At 42.0% G+C, this 25,595-nt stretch overlaps 1 protein-coding gene across 1 annotated transcript in view; it reads right to left on the reverse strand.

Annotated features, from left to right (window-relative positions):
* The window catches only part of SOX5 (SRY-box transcription factor 5), a 347,783-nt gene extending 330,585 nt beyond the window's left edge, over nucleotides 1-17,198 (reverse strand). The window contains exon 1 of the mRNA XM_054167738.1: nucleotides 17,053-17,198. The gene's annotated coding sequence lies outside the window, so the exon portion shown is untranslated. The remainder of the gene's footprint in view (nucleotides 1-17,052) is intronic.
* Nucleotides 17,199-25,595: the final 8,397 nt, after the last annotated feature.

The raw sequence follows: 25,595 nt of genomic DNA on the forward strand, positions 1-25,595 counted from the left end.
GCTAAATAAGAATAACAACAGAGGAGATGTTCCTTAGAGAAAATAAGGAAGACTGAAAGAAACAGTGAACAAGGAAGAAGAATGGAGATGCAGAGGGGGTACTGGAAGAAAGCAAAATGAAAATGGAGGAAGAAAGAAGTTAAAAATACCTGCAGGATCTGCAGACAGCAAGGGAGGATGGAATAAAAATGTGAGCCATGAGTTCTTGAATGTATACCCAAAGCCCTCAAATTTTCATTCAGTCTCTTCTTTTATTCAGACTCATAAACACACACAGCTTGCTCTGCCATTCAGCTGCCTGGAAGGATTGACTCTTCCAAAAGACATCCCTTACACTACTTCCAGAGCCATCCAAGATCTTATTTTGCTGCAGGCCTTTTGGTAGGTTCTTTCTTACCAGGCCTGGCAGGGTTTGCCCTTTTTTGTCAATCTATTAGATTCTTTCAGCCACTCTATAGCAACGTGCCAGCCACTCATGGCCATATGTGGTATGGAGGGAAAGGAGCACAGTAAAACTGCTTTTTACCAGATGCACATTGAGAGAGACACCTCCAGGTAAATGCATTCATTCCTAGTCAAGACTGTATCCCCTAGCAGACAAAACTCTTGATAGTACAATAATTTTTTTGAAGTGCTACAGATATGGAAAAGCCTGAATGAAGCCAGAAAGCATTTCTGGTTTTTTATTTATCAGATCCAAAGAGACAAGCTGTTATTTTATTGCTTGCTGTAGATGCTCCTACTTTGATGGACAAAATGTCTAGAACAATTGGACCACAAAGTGACATAAATCCCAATAGAACAAAAATATATCCATTACCTACAGTATGTCCAGAATCAATCTCTGTGAGGGATGATTATGGTATTGACCTGAGATCTGTCAGTACATTTTCCTCTGAGAAGTCCCTAGTGCTTGCAGACAGAGCCCCTGTGGGAGTTATCTTTCATGTACACCAATATGAACTGAACACTAAAAACTTGCCTTGTGTGTGTGTGCTTTTCTTAGCCACAGTGTAACAATTAAATTCTACTGAACTATTAGCTGGATACAAGGTGGGCTAAAAGCAGTGTGTGAAGGAAATTAATATATACAGTACAAGAATCTATAGCGTCAAGTCCTCCGTGGCTGAGATGCTAAGTGAGTCACTCCATGATATAAGCCTTTTCACCTCAGTGCTTGGTCTACCTGGACAAACTCCAGTCAATATCTGCATAAATTTGGTAATCAGGATGGCAGCAGAAAGGAATGAAAAGCTGAACAGGAGATAACCAACAACAGAACCCCTTGCTGCCTAGTGCATTGTAACTTGTAATTATTAGATGACCCTCGTGTTCATCTGGAATGAATATAAACTTCCCCCCCCAGATGGTCTTTTGGTCTCAGGGGAAAGTGTGTGTGTGTAAAGTTATTGTATTGACTTTGACAAAGGAGGATACATCCAGTCTAAGTGCAGTATTTGCAAGTGGACTAACCACACAGAATTGCCTTCAAAGATCACAGCAGGGCCCAGACCCAAATAACCCATCCAAGCCAAGGAATTAATTTACGTACAAAAGTAGAGTTCTGCTGGAGGGAAGAAAAACCTACAGAACACAAACCTTGTCATGTAGTCCAGCATGATGTAAATGGAAGAATAATCGTCCTTGTTCCCCAGACACTAACCAAAACAAAGTCTGGAATTTTAGTGCACTGCTGACCAATGTACTCATAGCAAATTAAACTTCAGAATGTCTCCTGACTTTAAGGCTGTCTTGTCAATCTGTTCATCACACAGGAGCGAAACCTTGATATAAGAAGCAATGTAACAAGCTGAACACCCTAGCCCAGGGCCAATATGCAATCAGGATATCTCTATGAGCCTGTTTTCTCATACACACAGGAAAACTGAGATCAGTTAGTCTACAACAAAGTACTCAAATACACATGCTGCTCCAGCCTTTATAGAGCCAGAATCCTAACTCTTCTCAAAAATAAAAGGGAAATTCAAAGTGAGTTGCTCTGCTTGTGACACAGTCATTACTGCTGGGGTGGCTGCTACCTCTCCTTCAAGAACCACATGACAAAATCTTTCACTAACCAGGATCCTCAGCACTCACATAGTACAGCCTGAGAAGCACTGACAGGAGAAGCTCACAGACAGGAAACAGTGACATTCCCCCAGGAATCCCAGCGCTTTGCTCCATGTCAGTCCAGGGTTGAGCAGGCTACCCAAAGACACCGGGTAATGCCAGATTAAGATTGCTTTCACCCCTTGTGATAGCCTGCACTTGGGGCTAATCTCATGACACAGCTCAGACTTGGAAGTCACAAATTTTTTGAGAATCAGTGGTTAGCCAGTGTTACTCTGTGGAGAGGTACAGCATTGGGGGGACACCAGGTTCCTCTGTATTTCCATTTTTAAAATGCTTTAAGTCAGTTACCAAAGGTTTTCAAATTAAGACAGTTGTCTTAGAGACCAGAACTGTTCCAATCAGCATAAACATGGATAACTGCTTTAAAACCTTCTGTGTGGACAAAGTCCACACACAAAGTCCAAATAGGCACACTGTGGACCTCTTTGTAAAACCCCCCCAACATTTTCAAGTTTCATTTGATTAAGCAGAGAAAACTGTGAAAATGGATATGAATGTTCCCATATTGACTCCGTAGTGGAGTAAAGGAGGGTAAAACACCGATCTAATCCCTGGTTTCCACACTGCCAGAAATAGTGACTGCCAGTCCTCAGCCAAAAGGCTTTTGGCTCACCCTGGCTTTACTACAGGGCTTGCTGCTGCCCCAGCACTCTTGCTGAAGAGCCTACAAAGCACTTACTCATATTTAATCATGTAAGTACTCTGGACCTTGCAAGAGCAAGCCTCAATGAAATATTTAAGAGACGTGCATACAAAAACCAAGGTAACAGACATCAGGAATAACCAGGGAGTCTGACACGTTACTTCCAAAGAAAGGAAATCTTCATAATGATATAAAAAGAGAAATTGGCTTCTAAGGAGAAATAATCAGAAAATAAGCAGTCAAATATTTTATATGTAAATTGGATAGACAGTGTGTGATTAAAACTTGACAGAAGATGCCTGATCAGCTGAAACAATCACATGAAAACTCAGTTTGCACTGGGAAGCTCTGAGAGAACTTCAGCTACAGCAGCACAAAGGTTGCTCCTGTTTACCAAGTCCCATATAGATCTCATCAAGCCACTGTTAATTTCAAGAGTGTTTTATCACAGCTGGGAAGAATTCATACCATAGAAACCTTGGCTTTACAAAAACAGTGGGTTTTGAAGTATGCTAATTATTTTATAAGTACACAATGACTGAAAATACTTTAAGGTAAATAGAAACAAGAGTGGATTGAGGCTGTGGCTTAAAATTGAGGTGGGAGACCTTTCAGTAGAGGCATGCAAACATTTTCTGCACAGAGTTTTTGAGAGATTAATAGTTTCCTTTCCTTTTATTTTCTATTTTTTCCCCTCCACACAGTTACATCAAAATGTAATGATATTAAAGAGTATGTAAGGAAAAGGAAAAATAGCTATGGAATCATTTAGACAACAAATATTCAGTGGCCAAAAACATCCTGAAGTTCTCTCCATTAATATTAATATTACACTAATGTTTAAAATATAATGCACATTTTACAAACACAGAGATAGAGTCTCTGCCCTAAAAAGAATTTACTACAATGAGAATGAGGACCTGTAACGCCCTTTGAGATGTAACTTGTTGGGCCAGGTTTCTAGTCAACACTTTTGGTTTTATTTGCTGCTCAGTTGTGCAAACAATTGAGCTTTCTAATGGTACGCAGCCACTGGTTTATGGCATGGTTGTTCCTAACAAGAGACAAAAGCTCTGAAAGTGTCTGCATTTCTACAGACTCCACGTAGGAATAAACTGATTTAAAAGCAAATTCAGACACATTGTACAGATTGCCCTTATTACTGAGGCTTGTTGGTGATTCCCAGCAGCCTTCTAATCTCTGCCTGAACACGAGGGCAGAACAATAAATGACAGAACAAGCTGCCTTCACAAGCTGAGGTACTGCCCTCTCTTTTGCCTGATATCTCAAGCCTTGCATAATCTTGGTCAGTTTGAGAGAGAGAGTTAAAAAAAATAAAGTTATTACAGAGAAGATCTCATCCTTTTGCTCGTGTGGACTTTTCCAGGACAGTTATTAATGCCATTTGCATCATCTGGAGCAAGGTATGCTGGAAGCTCAGCAAGAATATTACCCAGGAAAAGAAAGGTCCAAAGAGAAACTCAGAAATTCTGACAGATGTGACTATAGGCATTGCCGTGCAACTACGATGCACAGAACAGAATCCTGATGGACCAGTCATAATGTATATAAATATTGATAGAACAGATCTGCCCAAAGATGGCACATTTGTTGGAAGACAGATCCACTCATGCTTAAATGCACAAAAGAAGACAGAGATCACAAATTGGTCATGCGGTTTGCCTCTACCCATCCACTGCTGCAGTTCCTTACTAGTACCTGAAGGAAACTGGAACCAGAGCCACTGCTCAGACATGATGATCTTCAATGTCCAAACAACAGACAACATAAAATACAATTTGAGCTACACTACAGGGCATGTTTTCAGCATTTTTTAGGGGGATGATGCTTGAGGATTGAACTGCAAAACTCCTGTTATGGATGGAAGTCACACAGCTAAATCCCTACATACTATAACAAAAATATCGCCTTACATTTTCTCTGGTACCACTCTTGATCTGTGCTGACAGCTCTCTCATCATGAATAACATTATGTCAGGCTGCCCAATGATTCCTGAAACTGTCAACAATGTTTAAGTCAAGTTCTCTGAACTTTTTAAAACTTAATCATCTTCACTCTGGAAGCATGAAAGTTGAATGCAACAGAAAATGTGCAGATTCACAGCAAGTTTTATTAACTTGATAGCCAAAGACTTCATCCAGCTGCTGAAACATTTACATACTACAAAGCACTGTCTATAGAAAGACTGTCCTTAAAGGCCAAAATATACATGAGATGTCAGAAAAAGTGGAGAAAGGATGGAGATGCTGATATTTATGCTGAATTATCAAAGCCTTCAGTTAATCCAATGTATGCAACCAGCCCAGGCTGGGGAATTTTGTAGCACCATACACAAGCACAGCTACGGAAGAAAAAGTCTGGAGAAAACTTGATTTCTTTGTCCCTTTCTGTTTAAATCTGACTTGCAATATCACTTTTCAAAGTGTGGAAGGCCTTCAATCCCTCCATTTTCCTTCATTGCTTTGGGTTTTTTTTAATTACTGATCATCAATGTGATCAAAAGTTCTAGACTGTAAGCTTGAAGAAAGAGTAATCAATGCATGTAGATCCCCAGGGGACCACCCCTCTTCTGAAAGGAAGCCAATCCACCATTTTTAAACAGACCAATTAAAAAGAAATTAATTTATAAAACACTTCAAATGGAATTCCTAGTAAATGTTGTCTATAATTTACATTATTTTTGTTACTTTTGCACTCCCCTTTTGTTGTCTAGAAGTGTGTTGTCAGCAAGAATGACATTAACTACTATCCCAAACCGGCAAATTATTGACCTACACTCAGCCAGGCAAACAACTAAATTGCAGCAAGATCAGGAGGAGAATAAAATCTCTCAAGAGGAGAATAAAATCTCTCAAAAGTATATGCAGCAAAGAGAATGGAATGGAATGGAATGGAATGGAATGGAATGGAATGGAATGGAATAGAATAGAATAGAATAGAATAGAATAGAATAGAATAGAGTAGAATAGAATAGAATAGAATAGACCAGGTTGGAAGAGACTTTCAAGATCATTGTGTCCAACCTATCATCCAACACCACCTAAGCATCTAAACCATGCAACCAAGCACCCTATCAAGTCTCCTCCTGAACACCTCCAGTGATGTCAACTCCACCACCTCCTCAGGCAGCACATTCCAATGGGCAATCAGTAAGAATGGACAGAAAAACTACTATAATGAAAAATACAACTGTTTACAACTGGAGGATGGCTCTGGAAACCTGCTCAAGGAGAACCACTACAGGGGGGGAGCTTAAAGTACCATGAAATGTCTATTGCAGAAAACCTCAACTGAAAACTTTTCTGTTAACACAGTTTTGTTTTTTTTTTTTTTAAGTTCATAGTACTTCCATGAAAATGAACTCCTCCTCCTGTAATCATCTACCACAGGCAGTGTGTGCATGTTGGTAAACAACAAGGAGGAGACAAAATTCTAGCCAGCTCATAGGAAAACTCGTTTAACTGCCTGAATAATACAGCCAGCCACTCAAGATTTGAGAAGTTGATCCAAACTGAACTGACTTTCTGAGTCTTCTGAGAGGCACCCTTCATTGTCCACAGATACTCCAGTGTCCGTGCTTCTGTCCAACCTACAACTTCTCCAATCTAGTGACTCTATTAGATCACAGCCAGCTTCACTTTATAAAATTGGAGATTTGGCGTTAACGTCCACAATGTATCAGCTGAACACACCAAAGAAGTTTTTTGACAAAGAAAAGGGGATGTAAGATATATTAGTTTATAATACCAGGACTATTACACCAAGTTTGCATTCTGGGACTTAATTTATGATTTTTTAACAGCCTTTGCTGGCAACATTTCTATCTTATTCTGCAGACCGTTGAACCAAAGCATATTAACAAAGCAGCCAATAAAATCTCTGTGCAGTGTACTGAAGTCCTCTTCAGAGATCTCTAGCATATGTTTCACGAAGAAATAGAGGTTATCTGTCAGCTTCTCTCAAGAGCTAATAGAGAACAATTTCATTTGCAGAGGAAGGCACATCTATTCTGCTGGTTCCATATTGACCTGGGAAACCCTTTATACCAAGGATAGATATTTCCTCAAAACCTGTTTCTACTGGTCTTTTTCACTTTTGAAGGAGTAAAAAGGAGTTGAAGCAGAATGGAGAAACAGTTTCATAGAGTGCTCACATGACAGGGCCTGTCTTAAAGAAAGCTCTTATCTGTAGGAAATTTATTCAGTCACGAGAATCTAAACATAGCTCCCTGCTCACAGAGAAAATAAAAATGACACACAAAAGAAGAACTCTTCTCATTTTGGCACTGGGTAACCATGGATAAAAATAAAATAAGGAAGAAGTGAAAGTGATCAGTGACTGCTTCCTTTAGGTCCTTTTCAATTGCCTTCAGCCAAGCTACTGATGTGGTGTGGCCTAGAAAGGGATAAACCAAATGACTATCTACAGCCCATGTATATGGCACACTGGTCTCTTATGTTGTATTTGCTACCTGTGTAACAGAAGAATTGTCTCATCCTCTTTTTCTCCCATCTTTTCTTCTCTTATGTCAGAAAAGAGATAGCTGTATTAGTGAGAGAGACAGAGAGCACCACCTCCTCTGATAGGCAACATGAACCAAGAATTGTGTCAACTCAGGGGACTCAGCCACAATGTGTATCTTCTTTGTTTGCCAATAATTGCGCTTTTGATCTTGTACCACGTAGATTCCTTCTACCAAGCAGACATTTAACATTGCCTTGAAACATGACTAGCACTGGTGTATATTGTTAAGTAGAAGAATAGTAGGAAGGGGAATAACTGGATATTTAGAAAAAAATTACTGACAGTGGGGCCATGCAGCATTGGACCAGGTGCCTGGAACCTGAACACAACCCCAACTTGACCTCATTTCCAAGTAGGCCCTCCTTTGATAAAGTGTTGGCCAGGTAACTTTCAGAGGTTCTTTCCAAACTAAATGCTGACTCCTAACTATGACTTAAACAGCCAAACTCTCTACTGCTAGTGGCTAGTTGTGAGGTCACTTATGTGGCAGACTGGCTACACATTTGCAACACATCCTATTCTCCCAGGAAAAATTCTCATTATGTTGAAAATGAAGGCAAAATTCTCTAAAGAAGTGCTAGAGCAAGAAACATGAACTATTGCATCTTGTCCCTCTGAGTTGTTCAGATTTCCTCCAACTCGGATGAAAAATTACCTATTATTTACTATGGAATAACAGAGAACTAGCACAGCTCTCAGTCCTTGCAATGATTATTCAGAAATTGATTTGGTAAAGAAGTAGGTTTGCCAAGACAGGATTCATTCAGGGGCTGCTTCCAGCTCTGCTGAATGTTTCTATCAACTTTTATGCAATCTGACATTCGCAAAAAGAACTGGCAGTAATGGACTGGAAACGCAGAGAAACCGTTACTCAACACAGAAGAAAGAGTTTCAAAAGAAATTAAATATAAGAGCTAAATTTCTTAACCTGGCCTGAACAGAAGCCCTTTGAGGAACTTTCAGACTAACAGCTCAAGATGTTGCTCCAAAATGCAACATGGAAGTTGTGATGGGAGGCTGTAGCAATATACCCCTCTGGGTTTTATTTTGTCAGGTTTGACAGACCCAGGAAAACTTTACACTAATTAGCAAGAAAGACAGAAAGACCTTCCAGGGAAGCATTAGAGTCTCCAGGAGTAAGGTCCTATCACTGCACTTTAGAAATGTATCCCTCTCCCATGCTCCAGGCTGGTGTTAGGCAGGCAGCAGTCCAGTGGTGCCACAGCTTGTCAGACTGCAGGCTGCAGAGCAGGGTATCTCACCTTCACCATCTCAAAAACACCAGCTGGTTGGGGCATTAAGAACTCTCAACTGTAAAGCAGGTCTATCTCGACAAGCACAGTTTTGCTGACCTTAACAACAGCACCAGGACATGAGAAGAAATTGGGTCTTTTGCAGTTTCCTTCCTTGAAATGACAGCTCTCCTCCATCACAAGAAAATTAAACAGGTCTAAGCACATACTTAGAAGCTCATACATGGAAACAGAATGTTTGTTATGATGGCAGTGGCACAGAATTGCCAATAAATGCTCCAGCTTTTATATTTGGGCTGAAGCAGACACTGGAACTTTAACAATTCTCCAGGAAGATCCTTCTATTTCTGTAGCTTCAGTACCCAGCAAAGCTCTTCATGCTTGGGCCACCTTGGATTTTTTTCTGAAAGACTTCTTTTGATTCTTGGTTCCTGGTTATCTGAACCCAAGTGAAACTGTGTCAGATGGAACAGCATTCATGTTTGTCCCTAGCAATTACTTACACTGACACTGCATTTTCTTTATTTTCCTCTTTCCTTGATAGTTCCTAGCTGGAGATAATGCTCTTTGGTGACAAAATGAATACACAACACATCCCAGTAAGAGTAATAAGACTTTTTTTTTTTTTTCCTTTTCACATTATGTTTCTTTAACAAGTAATGAGCTCTGTCCATCACTGCCAATCAACCTTTGCCACAAGATGAACAGTGCAGACCAGCAAAAGTCATTAAAGGCTCCCTCTCCATCCATCCCTAAGAACAGGAAGGCTAACCCTAGAGTCTCTGCAAATTATAATGTAGTTCAAAGTAACATCTTTCTCTAAGTTGTTATGTGGAGTCATGTTGGTTCTCTCTAATAATGGGTGAAGATTTCCAGCCCCCCACCCCACCTCCCTAAAATTTTGGGCAATTCTTAACGATTCCTTCAGAAGAAACATCGATACTAAAGTACAAAACTGCTATTTAAACAAACAAATTTCTAAAATATCCCCCTTGGTTTCTTTATCCTGCTAAGGGTCTCTAGGTGCTCCTTCACTTCACAACTCTTTCCCTCAAACAGCACCAATTGTGTACTGATGAGTACCGTCACTTCTCTTTTTTGCACACAGACAGCACACAACTATCTTTCCTCCCCTGCCTCATCTTAATGTCTTGCAGGATTACTGAGGACATTCTCCTCAGAGCTTGTAAAATGACAGCTAACACTGGGCTAATTGTCTGTGAGGTGACAATTGCTCCATCCAAATGTCTGTGAAACACCACAGCAAGTCTCTTCAATTAACAAAGTCAAGTATGACAGATTTAATTTTCATTTGAGAGTTCTCAGAAAAACTGGCTCAGGTGTACCCCACGAGGCACTTACTGAAACAGAATAGGTAAGGATTAAATGTTCCGCCTTTATACAGAGCCCCGCATCCAAGCATCTCAAACTTTTCCTAAGTCCTTAATTAATTAAGACTCAAGTTATCCTCCGTGGTAGAGAAACATAGCTTTGTCTGCTTTACGGGTCAAGGTCTCAGGCAGAAATAGGCCAAACAAATTGGCCAAGATCCCACAGAAAGCATGTGGCAGAGCTGGAAATTCAAATTACTTCAATTCCAAGGCACCTCGCACACCACACATGAAAAAAGCTGTCCTGCCTTCATTTACTCTTTCCTCCTGAATCTTTGTAATTTTTTAACATGATGACTGTCCTTTCTGGTCACAGGGGACAACAAACCATCACTGAAGCAGCTCTTGGAAACTTCTTTAGAAGAGGAAAATATAAGAATAATACTCCAAAGCAATGCAAAATAGGAGGTTTAGGGTTGTTAACCTGATACTTGTTCTGATTTTATCAGCAGAGTCCAGGTTTGGAAAGCTCAGATAAGCTATAATTGGTAACTTTGATATTTTTGTGACTTTATGTCATCATCCATAATGCTACCAGATAGCAAAACATTATACATGATGACATAACACCTGGAGAAACCATTATGCTTATCAAAAGGCTGTGGGTTTAGCCAATTCGGTTCAAGAGCTTGTGAGCATTTCTGAGCTTTCAGCCAGGCTCTATCAGCTCTGGTTATTACCTCCGTCCTTTTCCTGGCAAGCTGCTCCAAAATAAGAAGCAAATAACGTGGCTGCACTGTCTATCCTATGCAAAAAACACACCAGGGTTTAATGGTTTGAAGCACAACAGGAAAGACAGAGGTTGCTGTCTTCTGTTAAACAATGACCTTGTGAAGGTAACAGAAAAGAAATTAAAAAATAAAACAAAAAACAAATTAAAAACAAACCCCCCCACCCAGCCTGCCCTGCCTTCACAGACCTCTGCCTTTTGTGCAAAAGCAGCTACAAAACGTGTGTCAGGCAAGCCACAACACTGGTAATGAGGGACAGTGGAAGGAAAGTTGTCTGTCTCAATCAGAAAAACCCCATCACATCTACTGTAGACGCTCCTACTCAGCGGCTGTTTAGTCAGAAGTTTTAACCAACTCCTTAAACTCACCATCTCAGGGGCCTTGCTCCTTAATAAAGACTACGGGGTGTTGAGAAGCACAGTATATTATTTCATTAAGTGCTTTTCGGGAGAAGGGGATTTAGAAGTAAAACTGCTGGCTTTGTGTGGCAAGGTGACGACCTTTGACAACTTTGGAGCTTATCTCTTTCATCTTCCCACTCCTCTGAGACCCCGAACTTGTGGAGGGATGGAAGCGGGTAAGCCGGGGCCAGACAGAGTCCAGCATTGTTGTGGGGCTGCCTCCTCTCCCTCTCCCTCTCTCCCCTTCTCTCTCTTTCCCTCTCCCTCTCGCTCGCTCTCTTTTCCCCCCCTAAACAAAACAGATCTGAACTGAGCCAAGGAAACAAAAATGTATTGTTCCTCGCAGATGGAAGCGAGTGTCGCCTAGGTAACCAGATTAATCTCCTTTTTCTCTCCCTTCCTCTCTTGTAGTGCAGTAATCGGTGGGCTCTTTTCACAAAAAAGCCAGCCTCAAAGCTGGGGCTCTAACTAGGTTCCTAATTAGCTGCAATTTACAATGAAGACAACATGATGAGATAATAGAAATTTGCAAAATAATGACATACCTCAGCAAAATATTCCTCCTCCTAAGAACCATTTTTATACAAAAACAATAAAGAGGGCCCTTCTAAAGCAAAGCTGGAAAATGGTGGTGTATTATGTGACACAGAACATTATTGTTCGCCTCTTGTTCCCCCAATCAACAGCTTATTGTTTGGCATCTTAAATAAAAATGACTCAAATACAGGCCACATAATGATCTCCATTGCGCTAATACACTGTATATACAGAGTAGTCAAAAATGTACCCAAGCCAAGGCCAGTGGGGCTGATAAAGTAGCAGGGCCCAAAAAGGTAATTTACAACACAATGCACTAACTATTATGACTGCTCTTAATCACACATATCTGCCTGATTTCTGTCAGGATGCGCTCTGACATCAAAAAAGAGCACCCGAACAGGGGGCAGCTAGTTAATGAAATATGATGGATCGCATTTGTTTTCATGTGGTGGTTAGCTCAAACGAAGCAGCCTCCAGACTGTTAGCCAACAGTCATCTCTTGTGCGACATCAAAGGCTCCCATTGACGGGGGGAGAGGGAGGGCGCGGGAAGGGGGATCGTGTGGAGACAGCGCAGAGGGAGGAGCGCCGAGCAACTCAAAGGACCATTAATCGTAATCTCTACCTTATGTCCGAGAGGGGAGAGCAGAGAAACACAATAGGCTGAGGCCAACCTGCTACTGATTTCGACGAGTGTCAGCACCTCCACACGTGGTGGAAGAGTGGCACGGCAGACGTGCTGCCCACTGAAATTTGGCACTTTCCTGCACAAGGGTGACTTGTCATTGCACACCTGAGAAGCACATCCCGGGGGAGAGGGGAGAGGGAAAGGAGAGAGGGAAAGGGAGAGGATTTTGTTCTCAACAGAAATAACTCATAAATAGCAACAGATTGTCTAAAACTGTCAGGAATAACAGCAGCAGCAACATCAAAAGTCATTCCTTATTCATTTGTGGACTCATCACCATTTACTGTTGCAGCTGCAAATATGCAAGAACTACTGATGAGTGGATTGTCCCTTAAATAAGTGCAACTGCAGCCACGTTGGGCAAGGACAGGAAAGCATTACTATGCACCCTGACCCGGTCCAGAGTATGTCAAGAAACCTAACTCCCTTCACAGAGTAATTGTAAGGAGTCAGAAATGTCCCATTACACAGAGAGTACGCCAACTGCTGAAAACTACTGAGAGAGTACCTGGCTCTAGCTGTACAGCAAAGTCCTGCAAGACTGTTTACACTGAGGGTTAATCATCCAAAGAAGCATTATAATAGTGCTGCCATCTGTTTATACAATTTCTTTCATCTTTAAGGATCTCAAAGCACTTAAATGGTATTGTAAGTTTGCTGAGGAGAGCTACTGAATACATTAATGATGAACATTATGCTATACAAGAATAAAGAAAAGAAGCAGATTTCAGAAGACCCTCAAATATACCCATTCTAATGACCACTACCAGGAGATTTTTAAAACAGAACAGAGAACAGACCGGACTTTGGGTTTTTAGATGTTATTCAAAACACTTACACAGGAAACACATGGGGGTACCCATTCATCCTGAAAACCTTTGGAAGTGTAACATGACACCTCTAAATCAATGACAGCAAACCTTCAAACAATAATTTAAAAAAGAAGCATGCAAATTTAAGACACACAGAGCAGCACTGAAAGTAGGGGTTGATTCTGGAATTGTGTCTGCTATAAACAAACATACGCTGCTCTGCAGAGATTTCCAGGAAAAAGAGAACAAGGTGGACAGATGTGAAGCATTCAGTCTTTGAACAGAAATAACAAGTGATTGATAGTCAGATTCTGGTGTGCTTACTCATACTTAACAGTATTATCTCCATGCAAAGTCTGCTTCAATAGGAGTATTTGCAGAATAAGGTGTTATTCAGTGTAAGAGCACCAAAACTAGTTCTGAAAAACAAAACTATGTCTATGGCACTTGAACTGCCACTAAGGCAGCCCTACGCCAACATATCCCATTGACCTCTCCCACCACGGGAACTGGCAATCTACCAGAAGTATCCTCACACACAGGATCAGGAAGCACCTAAGAGCAGGAAAGTCAGGAAAATGGCTTTGAACCTGTGAACCCAATAAAGGATAAATCCTCCAACACTGGTGCTTCTTTGCACCATCTGAAGGCTAAACCTAAAGATTCGTGTGTTTGGTTTTGTTTCCAGGTACTACATACATTTCCGTGGAAGGTTGAACATACAGCCTGTTTTTTTCAGGCTCATCTGTAAAAGCAGATTCAGTTCATGATTTAGATTTCTAGACACAGAAATAAGCTTTTACCTCCAGCATTTTTCTCCTTTGGAGCTTACACTCTACTTTTGCTTAACCTATCTAGAGGTGTTATCACTGCATTCTTAGATAATCCTGCATGGAACAGCCACCATGTACTGAGAATTCAAAAAAGCAGGAACAGAATTGCTGCCCAGTATATCCTGTGCCAGAGTCAGAAGAGCAGCTCGGTATCTGTGCAGCCTGGTATGCTTAACACTAGCTTGACATTTTACACAGAAACATTAACTCTTCCAAGCAAGTGTTTCCCTCATCCATCCATCTCCTTGGACGGATGAAATACCTCAGGAAGAGTTAGTTTCCCACAACTACAGAGTTCTATCTGACATTGCATGCACACAGCAAAAACTGAATTAAATGGAATTTCCATATATTCAGCAACTGAAGGTTTGGGACCCTAAATATGAATCTTTCTCCATAATAATCATGTCCAGTGTACTGCACCATTGGAGGCCAAACTAGTGGGCCTGAACCTGAATGAACTCTGTCATCCTTAATTTTTATTTTTATTTAAGCTAACAGAATTATGTGTGCAAATACATGCTGCAAGTCTGGGCGCTCAGTGTATTTTCTTTTCCAGCATCCCAAGTGGCTGGCACAGGCTGAGTTATCCAGCATGAATCTAAGTGAGATCATCTACACCATTCTCCTGGAATAGCACCTTTGTGGCTCTGAACTGCTCCAGCAACACAAATTTACAAACAGCTTTTGAAATATGACTCAAACACCCTCCAGCATGAACAAAATATGGTGTGTGACACAACTGGCTCACCTTGATTTTTTTATCATTATTACCACTCCTCAGGTTTTGGGGACCTTTGCATCTCTCAACATGTTTCTTTAGCAACTCTTGACAGCCTTCACTCTTCCTGCATTTTCTATCTTTGAACCATTAGCAAACAGCAAGAAAAACTGTATAAAGAAATGGATTCTTGCAGAGTACAAGACAATCCATGTAGCCAGCTTAAGTTTAACGTTCTTCAGCTCTTTTCTTCCTTCCTCTACTCTTGCCCCTGCCACCCAGGGGAGGTGGGAGGAATGGTTTAAATCAATAACCAAAGACTTCAATTTTACAAACCCTTGAGTCATTAGAGCTCCAAGCCCTTGGTGCACCCATCATAACCTCCCCCACCCCTGTACACTCACATACACCCATAACACACACATATATAAAAGAAATACTCCCAGCCTGGCATTAACAATATTCATTCAGTGCTCTTTACTTAAAGGAAGAAAACAATTAAGTGAAACCTTGAAGTAATCTCATTCTGCCTATTTAGCCTCTTCATCCCTCAATGTGTGGTTAGTAAGTGTTGCAATCAGAGGCTAAGGCCTGCTATCATTCGGCCTTAATTAAAAAAGACACAAGCAGTGGAGCTGTGAATTAGAAATGTAGCAACGCACTACCCCTGATTAATTCGAGGCTCATGTTGGATTAATAACTCCAAACAAAGAACAAAAGGAAATTGTTATGCGAATTGCAGTCCTCCCAGGCCAGACAAAGGTCAAATCACAGGATTTCAATTTCATCCGGAGTCGCTTAATCAACTCCCTCGGAAGGAAGACCATATGCAGTCCTGAAAGCTACCCATTGTAGTCGTCTTGTCACTGGACCTGAGAGACGGCACAGAGATAATCCCAACTATTCCTCATCTTTTCTCGGTTGTTTCTTTTCCCTTTTTCTTTCCTTTAACAGTTGTGGGTTTGGGTTTGGTTTTGTTTCAATCCTGGTTTGTTGTGGGGCTTGGGTTTTTGTTAGGCTATTTTTTTTGTGTTAGGTTGTTGGGTTTTTTTTAATATTACAAACCCCTTTCATTAGGGCTAATGATTAAGGAATAAGGACTCTGTCAGAAAGCAGCTTTTGTGGCTGCTGCCCTGTGGAAGCACCCCAGCTCATGCTGCTCATGCAGCTGCAGAGACAGCTCCTCATTTTGAGGGGGGTCTTCTCTGACAGGAGAAGTGACTGCTGTGCTTTGGCATCATGCGGTCACTTACAAGAAAGAGCACTCGGTGTGGGGGTTGGTCATGGGGGCAGACAGGCAGAATAGGACAAGTTGCACACATTCAGTGCACTGCCTGCATCTTAATACAGAGGTCTTATGGGTATGTTAGCTGTGGAAGAAGGCTATGACTGCCCTGAAGATTTCTCTCTGGCTGAAATTAAACACAGAGAATAAAGTCACCTATTTTCTTGCTGATCACCCCCAATGAAATGATACTGGAGTAAAGCAGCCCTCAGCTTTCATAATCTAAAATATACTGGCCCCCAAGTAAGCAGACAGAGAGTATGTCCCCTGCTTCCACCGAACATGACTTCCTAATAACTTGCATGGCACTGCATTTTATATGGACTTCAGAGATCATCCTATATAAGGAAAAAATGGAAAGTCCATGTCTGCAGAAGAACCTGGCACTTCATGCTCAAGAACAACTATAAAGCCTATAGAAACTGAAAAGAAGCAAGGAAGAAGCTTCATGGAGTTTATTCTCACCATCACTGCCTTCCCAAAGGGCTCTGCTCCCCAGCCCAATAACCAGTTTGCCGCACAGCTGCCTGCAGCTGGCCTAGCCTGAATGATGCAGGTAGTCTCTCAACCAGATCCCTAGTGTTTATGAAAAACAGTTCAAAAGGCACACTGGAAATTCTCAGTTGTTTGTTTGTTTTAAATATAAATTGGGTAACAGCAACATAGTTCAGGACCAAATGTGCTTTCTTTGGGAATCGGCTTCAGCAAGGGGCCAAGAGCCAACAACACTTCCCACCTTGATGCAGACCTCTCACCTAACTCAAATTGCTCCTAATTTACATAGAAATGAGATACAAAGATTTAAGAAACAGCCCTTTTTTTACTCCAGAATTCTGTCCCAGACACACGCCACGTATGCCTTCATTACTGAAAGATTGCTGACAAATGTACCATGGCTCTTCAGTTTCATTTTGGCAAAATGGGTACCTTAAAAGCCCAGTAAAACTACCAAAACCCCAGTACTTTTAACTCCCACTACATCAGTAATTTCCAAACCTGAAGGCACAAATGAGTAAGCATTCACATGTTAAAACACCTTAGGAAATGCAGATGGAGATTTTGTAGAAGCCTCTTACCTGTGTTAGGTGCAAAAATGAAATTGCAGATCACTCGGTGAACTTAGAAGATCCTGTTTCAACTTTCAGCTTGGGATCATCTCCACTCAATTCTGTCACAAACTGCACTTGGTCCTCTTTCCAAGGGACTGCTCACAGACTTGCTGTCTTTGAATTAGCTGTTTAAGAGGAAGAAGTGATTTGTGAGTTGCCCTGCTCCAAACCCCCTTTTCCCACTCAGAAATATAAGCCAGCTTTAAATGCTAACCCAGCAAATGACTATTCAACTTTTCTGATGCTTTCCCTTTACGTATCTGTTCACTTTTGCTTTACATATTGATTTCTTAGCATGCAACTAAAAATTAACATGAAATTCCTACTGTGCCATGGAAAAGGAGAGTCACATATTCAGAAACCTTTTGCTTGTGTTGCACCAAGTCATTAAGTCCAAATTACATGGAACGCAAGTTCTGTTAGAACTAAATCTTTCAAACGCTCCCCTAGCTCCAAAATGCACGCATATTTTTTGATCTCTGTTACTATTAGAAGCTCAGCAACAAATGATTTATGTGTGTTTCCAGTTATAGTAGCTACTTCTACTCTTCAGTGCAAGAGTAAGATATAAGCTTTAAATGCACAGCTCCAAAATTTTAGCCCCCTTACTAGTCTGTGAAAGAAGGCAAACTGTGTGCATATGCCAGTAAAAAGAAACAGGAGGCCAAGATTGACCTTTTTTTCCATTATTCCCCCTACAAGTGGAGCAGTTCTTCATCTCCTTCTCCCAAAGAGACACCACTCTCTTGGAAAAATCCTCCTGCCTTATAATAAATTCTGAACCTGAAGTTATTATTCTGTGATGTGAATAATATTGCAAATAGATAAATGACAGTAGCCTTTGAGTCCAGCCAGAGACTTTACGGTCCTTGACTCCACTGTAAAAACCCTCACTGGGAAACACTCTGCAGCACCTCTGTGGAAAACCACTGTCTAGTGGTGGAGTTGGTGCACATGATTTCTTTAAAGCAAGCAAAGGGGTCCCTTCCATAAAATCCAAATGGATTCCTCTCAGGCTGCACACCTGCACCCTGCAATACTGTTTGACATGAAGCTTCAGCTATCGGCTGAATATAGATAATGTCAGCCTTCATGTTTAATGCTAGTTAAGCTGGTGGCTTTCAGTCTAACAGAGTGAAGACTGGCCACACACTGCCAGTGCATTCCAATTACTCAAGAACAAGTACAGTATTTTCTCCAACAGTTAGCACCCACTCATGAATTCTAAGGTTTTATTTCACAGCCCTGGTGCCTTGGTCCATGAGACATCACTACTCCTCTCTATACAAGACATACACCTCTCACTGACTGGAGAACGATGTGCAAATAAACACAAGACAAACTGATGTGCCAAGAAAAAACAGCTCGGTGTATGGTCACCAAATACAACCTGTGCTGTTGCAATACAAACCCACACCTTCTGCTTTCTACAGAAGGCAGCAGGGACAGATAGGTTTCGGGGCATCTGCTCCACTCCCAAGACAAATACCAGCATTTCCAGGTAGCCAGCAGCTCCTGTAGCCTATATCAGATAAAAATCAGCTACATATCTGCTAAGGATGACAACAAGAAGAACTTCTTTAAGTGGCTTTAGATCCAACCAGCCCCTACTGCCAAGTTTGGCACATGTGTTCTGAGCCTTGAAATCAAACTTTGCCCATCTTCATAGCTCCTGCATATCACAGAATCACAGAATGTCAGGGGTTGGAAGGGACCTCCAGTGATCATCTACTTCAAGCACCTAGGGCAGACCACACAGGAATGCATCAAGGTGGGTTTTGAAAATCTCCAGAGAAGTTGACTCCACAATCTCTCTGGGCAGCCTGTTCCAGTGCTTCATCAGCCTCACAGTGAAGAAGTGTCTCCTCGTGTTGAAGTGAAACCTCCTGTATTCCAGCTTGTACCCATTGTTCCTTGCCTTAAACTGGCCACCACCAAAAAGAGACTAGCACCTTCATCTTGAAACCCACCCCTCAGCTATTTACAGCCATTGATAAGATCCCCTCACAGCCATCTCTTCTCAAGACTAAACACCCCAGGTCTCTCAGTCTTTCTTCACAGGACAGATGTTCAAGTCCCTTAATCATCCTCACAGCTCTCTGTTGAGACTCTCTCCAGCAGATCACTGCCTCTCTTGAAATGGGGAGCCCAAAATTTGAAACAGTATTCCAGGTGTGGTCTCACCAGAGCATAGTGGAGGGGGAGAAGAACCTCCCTAGACCTGCCAGACACACTTTTCTTGATATACCCCAGGATACCATTTGGTCTCTTGGCCACAAAGACACATTGCTGTCCCATGGAGAACTTACTAAGACTCTAAGGTCTCTAAGCTGCTTTCCAGCAGGACAGCCCTAGTCTGGTGCCTGGTATTATTCCTCCCCAGATGCAGGACTCTGCACTTCCTCACAGAACTTCATGAGATTCCCCTTTGCCAGCTCTATAGCCTGTCCTTCTCCCCTAGTTTTGGATCACTGGCAAACTTGCTGAGGATACATTCTATCCCCTCATCCCCATTGCTGAGCAAAACTAGACCCAGTACTGATCCCTGGGGAACACCACTGGCCACAGGCCTCCAGCTGGACTCTGCACCACTGGTCACAACCCTCTGACCTCTGTTGTTAAGCCAGTGTCCAATCCACCTTACAGTCCAATCATCTAACCCACTTTTCTTTAGTTTACCTATGAGGATATTATCGGAAATGGTATCAGAAGCCTTGCTGATAGACAATATTCACTGCTCTGCCTTCATCTACCCATTTGGTTATGCCTTCATAGAAGGCTATCAGGTCAGTTAAGCAAATTTGCCCCTTAGAAAATCCTCGCTGGCTACTCCTCATAACTTTCTTTTCTTCCATGTGGTTAGAGATAGCCTCCAGAATGAGTTGCTCCATCACCTTTCCAGGGATGCAGTTGCCTGGGTCTTCCTTCTTGCCATTTTTGAAGACTGGAGCGATATTGGCCCTCTTCAAGTCCTGAGGCACCTCTCCTCCATGACCTTTCACAAATGATGGAGAGTGGCTCAGCAACATCAGCCAGCTCCCTCAGCACTGGTGCATGCACCCCATTGAGGACCATGGATTTGTGTGTTTTCAGTTTACCTAAGCAATCTCTAACCCAGTCCTCACTGACCAGTGGAGAGTCTTCCTGTCTCTAGTTTTGCTCCCTTACTTGAAGTGCCTGGGATTCCAGAAGGCTGGTCTTAGTAGACAAAGAAGGCATTCAGTAATTCTGCCATCTCTGCATCATCTGTCCCTCAAAACTGAAGGTGTTTTGAAAACCCATCTCATTCTCCTTGCTTCTCTCAGCTACCTCCAAAGACTGAAGGAGACTATGAATTTTTGTAATTCCCAAAGCATCAACAGCAGGCAAGCATTTAAATCTGCCATCAACTTGCTCTCTTCAGAAATCATCTCAGAGCAGTTTCTTTAAGCACAAGTACTTATTTCTTTAAGCAAATAAAGCAACACATTGCTCTGTTTTTACTTTTTGTTCCCCCAGTCCTCTGCCTCACTTAGAAGCTGCCTCTTTCACTCAAGCTGCCAGTGAGAGATACTCCTCCTCTGCAGCTCTTACTAAGTGTGCAATAGCTTTCATCTGTCTCTACCTCACTGACTCTTCATCTCTTTTCAAATCACAGATAGGAAACAGCATTTTCTTACTATGCTAAGAACTGGGAACACCTTCCACTTCTATTACAATACTATCCAACCCTACAAAGCAGTCTAGTCTACACCAAACAAATGCACAAATATGGCAGCTCTCTGCCAGATTTCAAGCCACAGCTAAGACCACAGTTTTCCAGTGGGTCATACTCCTAACCATACTGCAAGCAAGCAGCTGTGTCAAATGATTAAATCTGAAGGGATGTGCAGAGAAAACCAGTTATGTCAAACCCATTTGTCTCTCCGCAAAAAACCCAACCCGACCAACCAAAGATAATAGGGGTTCTTCTAGTCACCTTACCAAAATGCCACTTCAGTCAGAAAGATAAAATCAGAACACAGCAAATTAGGTTTTACTTCTGGATATTTTTTTCCAAAGAAGTCCAGCACCTTTGCTTAAGCTCAACTTAAAGGATTGCACACTGTGGCTGAGAGCTGCTGGGCAGCTGCTGCACTCCTTCTCCTCAGTACTTACTGGCATCAAGCTGGGCAGGATGCACAATCCTTATTGCCATGAAGCTGTTTAATATACATAATTAGTCCCACTACTATCACAGGAAAAATATGTACTGAGGAGAAAGCATTGCAGGAAAACATTTACCTTTCTGCAATACAATCACACAACAAATATATTCAGTCTAAACACACTACAAGTCCTTTTCCAAGAAGCCCGAACAATAACTGCCAACACAACTGCACAAATGACGTGTTCTAAGTGCATAGAAAACCTGGAGGAATGTCTTGTATTGTTGGTAATATGACTATTACCTGACTTTTTGTTTTTAATGGAAAAAATAGGTTTAGTGAGAAAACTTTGCGGGAAAAGGTTTTCCTACTTATCAAAATTGAGCTAAGACAAACAAAAAAATTATTGACATAAAAGCTCTGTTATGACAACATTTCCATGACAGCTCAGAAATGCAGCTCAGTCCCAGCAGCCAGAGAGGCTGGATCTCTGAATCAGGCAGAACCTCTGAATCAGGCTGAACCTGTTTCTACCACCCCACCACTACCACTGTAGCTCCTGGAGACTTCTGTCTGCTTAGGAATGTCACCATTTCTTCGAAAGATTTGGGTTTCATTCCAAAACAGAAAGATATTCCATGAAACCTTTTGTTTGTTTGTTTTTTCCCCATTCTAGGTGAGTTTTATCTACAGGGATTTCCAACTACTGTTATCAATCTAGAAACATGGTAAAGTTTTTCATTTAGGGTCATTAAAAGTAACTTCCTTGTAAAAGAATCAATCTGTAATACTTTTACAAGATGATCAAGAACCTTGCCTAATTCATAGTCATGGAATGGTTAAGGTTGGAAGGGACCCTGAAGATCATCTAGTTCCAACCCCCCTGCCATGGGCAGGGACACCTTCCATGAGAACAGGTCTCTCACAGCCTCATCCAGCCTGGCCTTGAACACCTCCAGGGAGAGGGCATCCACAACCTCCCTGGGCAACCTGTTCCAGTGTCTCACCACCCTCACTCTGAAAAATGCCTTCCCAATGTCCAGTCTAAATCTGCCCTCTTCAAGATTCAATCCATTCCTTCTTGCCCTATCTCAACAAGTCCTTGTGAAAAGTCCCTCCCCAGCTTTCTTGGATTCCCCCTTCATGTACTGGAAGGCTTCCCTAATGTCTCCCCGGAGCCTTCTTTTCTCCAGGCTGATTCTTCATAGCTAGGATGAGAAAATACATCAAGGAATAAGGCCAGGAGTCTAACACTGTTCCCTAAAAGAGCCTGGAAAAAGGTTCCAGAATCCTTGCAGGCATGGATCTCAAGGAGGCTGAATTTGCCTTCTTATTTATTTATTTATCTGTTTATTTTTTCTTGTGAAATCTGTCTCCTTTGCTTTGATGCTTATGATTGAAAGGTATTGTGTAAGCTCAGAAACAAGAGTGCCAACAAAAGCCAAAACACACAATTTGGTATATTTGCTTGCTGACTAAACAGCAAGCTTTGCTTGGAGGGTAAATTTAGTTTCAAAGCCGAATGAGTGCTTCAGTAAGTTGGGTAGCAGACTGCTGGTACAGTGTGATAATTAAGGGATCTCAGTCCTTAAACAATGCTGATAAAACAGAAATCCCTCTTCCTTTTTTTCTGTATTACCTTTAGAACCGAAATCAGAGAACACTAAATGAATAACAATTTGCACCTTCTGTGAATGATCGAAGATTGGATCAAATTTTAACTAGACTCTATTTGTAATTCCCTCAGGATGACATAATTACTATTCACCACATACCTTAATTAGCTGTACACATCTATTTCATAGTATTTAACAGGTTTAAACAGCTTTTATTGTCTGTTGAATGGATGTTCCATTCTTATCAAAAAGAAAATAATCTTGAATTTCCTAAAATGAAAAAAAATTTGCTCACCAAAGTCGAGAACTGACCCAGAAATTGCTGCCCCTATGCTCAAATAGTTACCTTTTGTTAGTGTTTTTCATTTTGTTTCAAATTCCCTCATGCTACAAAGAAGTAATAATGCACTAATGTGAGTTACTGTTGATGCTGCTTCTTTCCTTTTGATGAAACAAAGATCATAGTGGCACTGGCTGGTGTGAAAAAAACCCCAAACAACAACCAACAAACCAAAACCCTAGCTATTCAAACTTTTGCACAGAACTGGAAATGAATACAAAACAAGCTGGGACACAATTTCTTTTTCTGTTTTGGGTTACAGTATGGTCTTACCTCTAGAAAGTACTACTGACTTTAGTGCTCCACCATGGAATGGAAATAAGCTGAAATTTGGCAAGCCATACCTTCAAGCGAAGCCAAAGAACTAACATTTGGGACCTTGATCCTCATGTTGCATATAGTCATGGAATCACAGAATGTTTTGGGTTGGATAGGACCTCCAAAGGTCATCTACTCCAACCCCCTCTGCAGTCAGCAGGGACATTCTCCACCAGATCAGCTTGCTCAGAGCCTTGCCCAGCCTGAGCTCAAATATTTGGTGGAACACTGGAAGAGGTTGCCCAGGGAGGTGGTTGAGGCCCCTTCCCTGAAGATATTCAGGTGAGGCTAGATGAGGCCCTGGGCAGCCTGGTCTATATGAAGATGTCCATACTGACTGCAGGGAGCTCAGACTGGACAACCTTTGGAGGTCCTTTCCATCCTGGACCATTCTATGATCTCCAGAGATGAGGCCTCAGCTCCCTCCCCCAGGCAACCTGTTCCAGTTTTCCACACCAGCCTCATGGTTAAGAACATGTTCCTAACATCCAATCTAAATTTGGTCTTCTCTCATTTCAAACCATTGTCCCTTGGCCTATCACCACAGGCCTTTGGAAACAGTCCCTCTACAGCCTTCTTGTAGGCCCCTTTCAGGTACTAGAAGGCTCCCCAGAGCCTTCTCTTCTCCAGGCTGAACAACCAAGCTCACGCAGCCTGTCCTCAAAGGAGAGGTGTTCCAGTTCCCTGATCATTTTTGTGATTCTTGTCTGGACCTGCTCCATCAGGTCCTTCCTGTGCTGAGGGCTCCAGAGCTGGACACAGGACTCCAGGTGAGGTCTCACCAGAGCAAAGTGGCAGAATCCATCTCTGGCACACCGCTTTTGATGCAGCCCAGGATGCCACTGGCCTTCTGGGCTCTAAGTGCCCATTGCTGGCTCATGTCCAGCTTCCCATCCCCCAGCACCCCTAAGTCATTTTCTGCAGAGCTGCTCTCAATCTGATCATCCTCCATCCTGGACTGATACCTAGCATTGTCCCAACACAGGTGCAGGACTCTGCACTTTACCTCACGAGATTCTCCTCAGCCCACTTCTCCAGCCCATCCAGGTCCCTGTGGATGGCATAAGCAGGTCCTTGCTCACATGCAGAGGTTGTTCTTAAAACTAATGGGCTCTGTACAGCCAGGCAGCTCAGGCCATGTGCTGCAGGCTGCCTTAGCAAAGGCCAGGCACTGCTGCCCCAGCTAAGGCATGCTGCTGAATCACAAGCACAGTCCTCCCTAAAATGCTGCACTGCTTCATTTTGCTGACAACAAAAGCAAACGATGACAACAATGATTATGTGCAGACATACGCATGTGGTATGTTTTCATTATTTTGTCAAACTGCCCCAAGTGAGATTAAAACATTTACTTAAGTACTTATTTTATACTCTATGTCATTTGCTTTTATTTCTCCTTAAAATTTAATAGAAAAGACAGCTGGTTCTTCAGCACAACTCACTGTTCCTGGAGACAATCCTAAATGAAGATGCTCAACACACAGGGAAACAACCAAGGCTGAGCCTGGGGGAGAGAGGAAGGCAGGGCTAGAAGTGCTCTACTCTCCCAGTCATCTTGGCTTCATTGGGATCAGAGAGAAGCCAAGACTTCTGCAGCCACAGTGAGGGAGAATTGCCAGAACTCAGGACCTAAGAGCATGGCGAAAGGGAAAGACCAAGCAGGATGAGGCACACAGCTCTGGGACAGAAGAAAGTAAATGACCTGAGGAGAGGGTAGATAGTCTGAAGGGTATTTTAGGTATTACCCGTCCAAACCAACCAAAAGTCATCAGAACAGGATTTAAAGTCACAAGATTTGCCTTAAATAGTTATGCTTAAAAACCAACCAAACAAATACCCTAAAACCTAAGCAACCGCGTTTCAATGCACATTTGGTTTTACCTTCCTGTTATTTCTTCGGGGTGCCCCCATGTCATGTTTTTCACTGCGATTCATCAGAGTAAAAGTTCAATATTTTTTTTTTTAGAGAATCTCACCCATTCCTGTGAACTCAGAACAGGTCTTCCCAAGACATTACATATTGTGAGCTTTATGGTAAAACTGGAGGCATGGTGCTGGGAAACTAATCTGCTTTCTCACTGAAACAGAATCAAGTAAAACAACAACAAC

This window comes from Dryobates pubescens, chromosome 15 (assembly GCF_014839835.1).
Source record: "Dryobates pubescens isolate bDryPub1 chromosome 15, bDryPub1.pri, whole genome shotgun sequence".
Lineage (NCBI taxonomy): Eukaryota > Metazoa > Chordata > Aves > Piciformes > Picidae > Dryobates > Dryobates pubescens.